Source organism: Dermacentor variabilis, chromosome 9 (assembly GCF_050947875.1).
Source record: "Dermacentor variabilis isolate Ectoservices chromosome 9, ASM5094787v1, whole genome shotgun sequence".
Lineage (NCBI taxonomy): Eukaryota > Metazoa > Arthropoda > Arachnida > Ixodida > Ixodidae > Dermacentor > Dermacentor variabilis.
This window is the reverse complement of record NC_134576.1, coordinates 58328188-58334420: the sequence shown is the minus strand read 5'-3', so window position 1 is coordinate 58334420 and position 6233 is coordinate 58328188. Positions and strand designations below refer to the sequence as shown.

General features: G+C 45.6%; 1 non-coding gene across 1 annotated transcript; it reads left to right on the top strand.

The window, feature by feature from the left end:
• Positions 1 to 322: 322 nt before the first annotated feature.
• Positions 323 to 395, top strand: TRNAS-CGA (transfer RNA serine (anticodon CGA)). Its single transcript has one exon. It is a non-coding gene; the product is annotated as a tRNA-Ser (tRNA).
• Positions 396 to 6233: the final 5838 nt, after the last annotated feature.

Here is a 6233-nt window from a genome sequence, read left to right as displayed (position 1 = left end):
ATATATATATATATATATATATATATATGTGTGTGTGTGTGTGTGTGTGTAGTCATAAGCCGCCAACACTGACACCAAGGACAACATAGGGGAAATAACTTGCGTTTAATGAATGAAATAAAGAAACGAGAAATTAATGGAAATTAAAGTAGATGAAAAAACAACTTGCCGCAGGTGGGAACCGAACCCACAACCTTCGTACTTCGCGTGCGATGCTCTACCAACTTGAGCTACAGCGGCGCCGTTTCCCCATCCACTTTCTTGGGTATTTATGCGCCCTAGTAGAACCCTGGGAACCCAAGAAAGTGGATAGGGAAGCGGCGCCGCTGTAGCTCAGTTGGTAGAGCATCGCACGCGAAATGCGAAGGTTGTGGGTTCGGTTCCCACCTGCGGCAAGTTGTTTTTTCATCCACTTTAATTTCCATTAATTTTTCGTTTCTTTATTTCACTCATTAAACACAAGTTATTTCCCCTATGTTGTCCTTGGTGTCAGTGTTTGATGGCTTCTTATGATATGACTATTAATAATCGGGTCCCTCGGTTAACCCCCTTTCTTCTCGTTTATATATATATATATATATATATATATATATATATATATATATATATATATGTGTGTGTGTGTGTGTGTGTGTGTGTGTGTTCTTTCAGCTAAATGTAACCGATGATATATAACCAATGTGTGCTAGGGAGCTGAAATCTGGGTTTAGAATCGTGCGGCCAACACCATGGTTTGTTTTTCGTTTTGCAATAAAAGGCAATCTGTATAATATATTACCTAACCTTTTAAATACTGGCTTTACCAAGAAGGTGCCTACCGGAAAGCTGTAGATCACGTTTAAAAATAGCCGAGTGAAGTTTTTGCAACTAGGCACCATTGAAAAGCTTCTTCTACTTGCCTTTAAAGAAAGCGCAGAAAATACAATAACAAGCGCGTGATAGGGCCACTATACTCCATTTCAGCGTTCCCAGACGACCTATCAAGCGATGATACCCGCTTATCTCTCCAGCGCTGTCCGGTCTGGGCTTGGCGTTTCCCGTGGCCGCAAGATACGCGTGATCAATCCTCTCTAATATGATTTGATCTCAAACAAATAGAATAACATGACAATTGCCTTTCGCATCTCGAGTAACAGTTTTTAGTCCATATTTATTCAAGCCCTAGCTTTCTTTTTTTCTTGTTTGTTGTCTTGCGTATTTCTGCTGCATTTCGAAAGTGGATCGAATCCGTTTATGCCATGCCATGTCAAATCGCAGCCCGCCATCACCGTCTTTCAATTGACGCGTACAATCGCGACGCCGCAAGCGAACGAGGATGAGGTGTCGGTCAAGGTGGGTGGTAGCACTCGTGATCACAGCTCCACGGCTTCAGGAGACGAGGTTTGAAGCCCAGCACCTCCATCAATTGAGAATAGATTTCTTTATGGCTCCTTATGCAAAGGCACAGCGACGGAAACGGCGAGGCTGCCCAAAGCACCGTACGAAAAGACGCCAGCAATCACCAGCGCGAGCCGAGCCGAGCCGCGCATTGGCGATGAATATGTGCCGCGAGACACATCTTCTTCAGACTGAGTTAATCCCGACGGTTCATCAAATGACGGCTGGGTAGGCTGCCGAGTTCTCGGTACGCAGTTGCTGCTTACTTCACGAGTCTGTCTTCACGAGTCTGTTCGTGTGCCCGGGGTGCACCAACGGCACGGATGAGGCAAGCTCGTTCCCGTTTATGCTCGCGGCGTTGCTGAGCGAAGGTCGCCAGCTCCTCAGTAGTACGTTATGACGCGTGATCTATCCAGTTCCGAGCCGGAGAGAAACTGGCGCGCGGGCGTTATGCTGTGACAGAGAGCAACGACCTCACTACTGGCGCAGCTAATCTAACGCTACCCGGAGAGCTCAAAGTATTTTTACTCAAATTTATGATGCCATGTTGTTTGGCCCCTCTGCCATAGAATCTATTGGGGTTGCTCCTGAGTAGGCAACAATGATTTTAAAGTCAATGCTTCATCCCATCAGCTTTGTCAATCGAAATATTGCGCCAGGTAGAGTGACGTCATGGATCGGAGTAAACAGGCGCTATGCTATCTAGGTGGTGTTCACTACACGCGCGCCTATCTTTTTTTTGTCGTTTCTGCGCACGCGCATGGGGTTACACCAAAGGAGTTTTCGGCGTACCGGCCACCGACAGACAAATGGACGGACGAATATGGCCATATAAAGCTTTGCTGTGAAATCTTGCATACAACAAAGCGACGTATTGACGCATTGACACAACGGCATCTCTTCATTTTGTGGTTCCGAGATGAGAAGAATGCACTTTACACATGAGCAAAAGGCACATTTGGTGTTTCCATTAGAAGCGTCGGGTGGCGATAGGGGATCCAGTAATGGTGCTGTGGAGGGAGACCAACTGCATCCATTATACTGGAGACTTATGAGACACTAAGGCAGACGGGGACGTTAAAGAAAACAAGGCACAGGTCAACGGCTATAACTGAAGACGTGGAGACAGACATCCTGGCATACGTGGCTCACGTTATCTTTCGTAACCCTCATGTTGCGTTTGTAACATTAGCGCTGACTTACAGGTATCAAAATAAACAGTCTGAAGGATCAAGGAGAAAGCTAAGCTTCATCCGTATCATCTTCTCGAGCCAATAATAAGCGTAACGGAGAGCGACCTGCAGTCTGCGTTTCTGGAAAAGTTTTCTCCGTCCGTCCACCGGAAATTATTGAGGAAGCCTCGCTTATCGTCGCACTTAATAAAAATCCGGTTGCTGAAGTCGAGTTGGCATTGGAAAACATTCTCGTCGAACTTCTGGTGGACTTGAAGAGAACGATGAAGCTTTGCTTTCTTCATGATGCTCCAGACAGTGATATTTTCACTTTCGGGCGCATGTGGCATGGAAGCGGTCACAAGGTCTCGTGCATTTGTTGTGTTAAAAGGGAATAGTTTTCTCCATAATTTTTTATACAAGTGCGAAATGTTGCAACCATTATACTTTTACCATGTGAATGCCTCCACCCTTTAATTAATATAGTTTGTAGCTTTTCTTATCTGTTGAGAAGCTCAATAAAGATCAGATAACATGGTGTTCCTGAGAAAATATTAATTGTTGCATAACCACTATACAGCTACATACCACGCAGTATGATAAAGAATAATGTTCCATTCAAAATGAAAATACCTCATAGTTGCATTAAGCTAAACATGCGAAATGCTCCAACAGCAGAGTATCACATTAATGTCACCGTTGGTAACATCATGAAACGTTATGGGCACGTGCAGTGCCCATAACGTTCCATAACGTTTCATAACGTTTCATAACGTGTCATGACATTTGTTACAATCAGGCGATGTTTGTGCAACGTACTGCGTTACGTGGGATACGTGAAGAAGGGGAGTTTCTTCTGATACGCTTATTAATTTTTTCCGCACCTTCCTCGCAAACATTCAGCTGACCCAGCTACAACTAAAAAAAATATTGCCTATACAATGAGCCTGTACTATTGTAACATACAGCGCTAGATAGTAAGTGAAAGCTGGAAATCTAAAATTACATTAGTGCTTCTGTACTCTATAAGGATTTTCTCGCACATCTCGCAAGATCACGGACCAGCTATCGCACGCTATCATTGCCACTTTCTATGAATTATCTAGCCAATAAAAAGAACAAATAAGATAACGAGGTTTCAATCAATTTAAACTTTGTCAGGCCATTGTACTTAATAGTGCACCAGGCACACAAGGCGAAGGAAAGATTTCCAAACAAAGCAAATAATGTCTCAATTGGTATAGCGTCGTTCCGATCAGCGCAATGCAGAAAAAGATCAAGTACATCGGCATTGTCTCATGTTCATTGAGTGGAACGTTACCATTGCACTGTTATCTGCTTTTAATACTGCACGGTGTTTTTATAGAAGACGAGAGTTTGACATCCTTTGTGCTCCATCTTTAACACTAGTGATAACAAACACAACGGTAAAGTATTTCAATTGACTAGCAACTGAAATGTTTAACGCTTTTATTCAATAAACTGTTCCCTTCCATCATTTGTGATTTGTACAGTCGTGAACAAAAGTGGACGCACCACGGCTCCAGGCACGGGAGTAGCTGCGGGATCGCAACGTGGCGTTGCTATCTCGCGCCGCGCGCTCGCTTCGACAGTGCTCTGAGTGAGGGCCAACCTCACGCTCTCGCGTGGGTCCTTGTCACGCTTGATAAATTTCTAGCGCACCGTTCGGTTGCTCTGCTGCTGACGGTCGCGGCGAAAGGAGTGCGCATCGCAAAGCGCCTGAAGTCTCTGAAAGGAAAGTAGGGCGAACAGCTTCCCTCCTCCTCTGTTTTCGGCGCGTCTTGACGGTTACACGTCGATGCTGTGCCTGTGTTGACATGCTTTTAGAAGGCACGCGCGGCTTGCACTAAGGTTCCCAATCATTCGGTACAGTTGAATACATCGATGTGAAGAACGCAAGGAACTACGGATCCTCACTTCGAATATCCCCTTCAAATAAGTATTAAAACTGTTTGGCACTCACAGGCTCTTTATTGCGGTGAGTGCCAAACAAATAAACAAATGGGATGTAAAATTCAAGTAATGCTTAAGGAAGTTGTCATTAACGGCAGAAATAGCGGCAGCTCGGCGTGGCATTGAATCGTATCGTGATGACACAACGTCGGGGAGAGCACCAAGAGTCTGCCATTCTTGTTTTACGGCAGTCCACAGTTTATCAGCTGTAGCCGTGAGGAGATACCGGGTGGCAAATTGCTTCTTGATTAGGCCCCACCCGCTTTCGATGGAGTTCAGATCTGCACCTACTGGTGGCCACTCCAGCTTTGTATTTATGATAGACCTCTGTGTTCTATAGATGCTCTACCTTCGGTTTCTAAGAGCTGCTGGTGTTATTGCCGTCAATGGCAATTTACCTAATCATTAGTTGAATGTTGCGTTAAGATTGTTTATTTTTCACGGCGATAGAGAGCCTGTGAGTGGCAAACATTTTTAATCTTATTTGAACGGGGTGTTCGAAGCGAGGATCCACAGTGCCTTGCATTTCACGCCTCGATGTATTGAACTCTACCTAATGATTCGGGACTCCAGCGGAAGCCACGCGTGCCTTCCAACAGCATGCCGTCACAAGCACGGCATCGGCGTGCAACCGTCAAGGCGCGCCGAAAACATGGGAGGAAGGAAGCAGTTTGCCCTACTTTCCCTTCGGGTACTTTAGGAGTTCTGCGATGCGCGCTCCCTTTCCCCGCAACCGTCAGCAGCAGAACAACAGAACGGTGCACTAGAAATATATCAAGCGTGATAAGCAACCGCGCGAGAACGAGAGTGAACTTTGTAGTCACTCGACGAACTCTCGAAGCAAGCACAGGGCGCGAGATAGCAGCGCCGCGTTGCGGCCCCGCACCTGCTCCCGCGCCCTTAGCCATGGTCCCTCAACTTTTGCTCACGACTGTGCGTTAGAATGGGTTGGCCCAAACCCTAATCACAGCCAAAACAAAGGTCTTCTCTAAGTCATAATGCCACTCGTAGTGTTTCTGTTTAATATTCCAACGCCATTTTTCCTTGAGCTCAAAAGGGGTGCTCATAGGCAATACGCACCTACTCCGTGTGTCATATGAGCCCCAGGCCAAGTCCACTGTAATCTGACAATAGGCGTACGATCCGCCTCAACGTGCCCATCGGTGACTCTAAAATCCCTGATTTTACTTGGTGGAACATCACTCTGCTTCAGATCGCTGGTGACCTTGAAGGAACCGCCGACTGCGACTCTTTGGAAGGGGTGCGTTGGTTCCATGTCGCCTAGCAGGGTATCCTTGAACTTGTAGTCAGCCGATGCTTGTCTGATTTGTACTTCCTTTGATAGCACTGCAAACCATAAAGGCAGTATTACTACTGCGAAAATTGAATCAGGGTATCTGGGGGGAAATTTTTCAGACAACTGCATTTCAGCTTGGACTTGACGTCAATCCTATACGCTACATTCAACGTCCGTAGAGTACTGCAGACAGTGACAGTGACGATAGGCTGACATATGCCGCTGGTATGTTCTTGCTACTTAAATAAAGATTGCCGAAACAACTAGTTAGCTACGAACGTTATTGTGTAATATAGTATAGTTCGGGCACGTATTATTTAGGAGATACTCACAATCTACTACAGGAGTTATGGTCACTATGCGATGGATTGCCAGAGGTGGCACAGATGAATAAGCCTATGTTCTTGAAATAT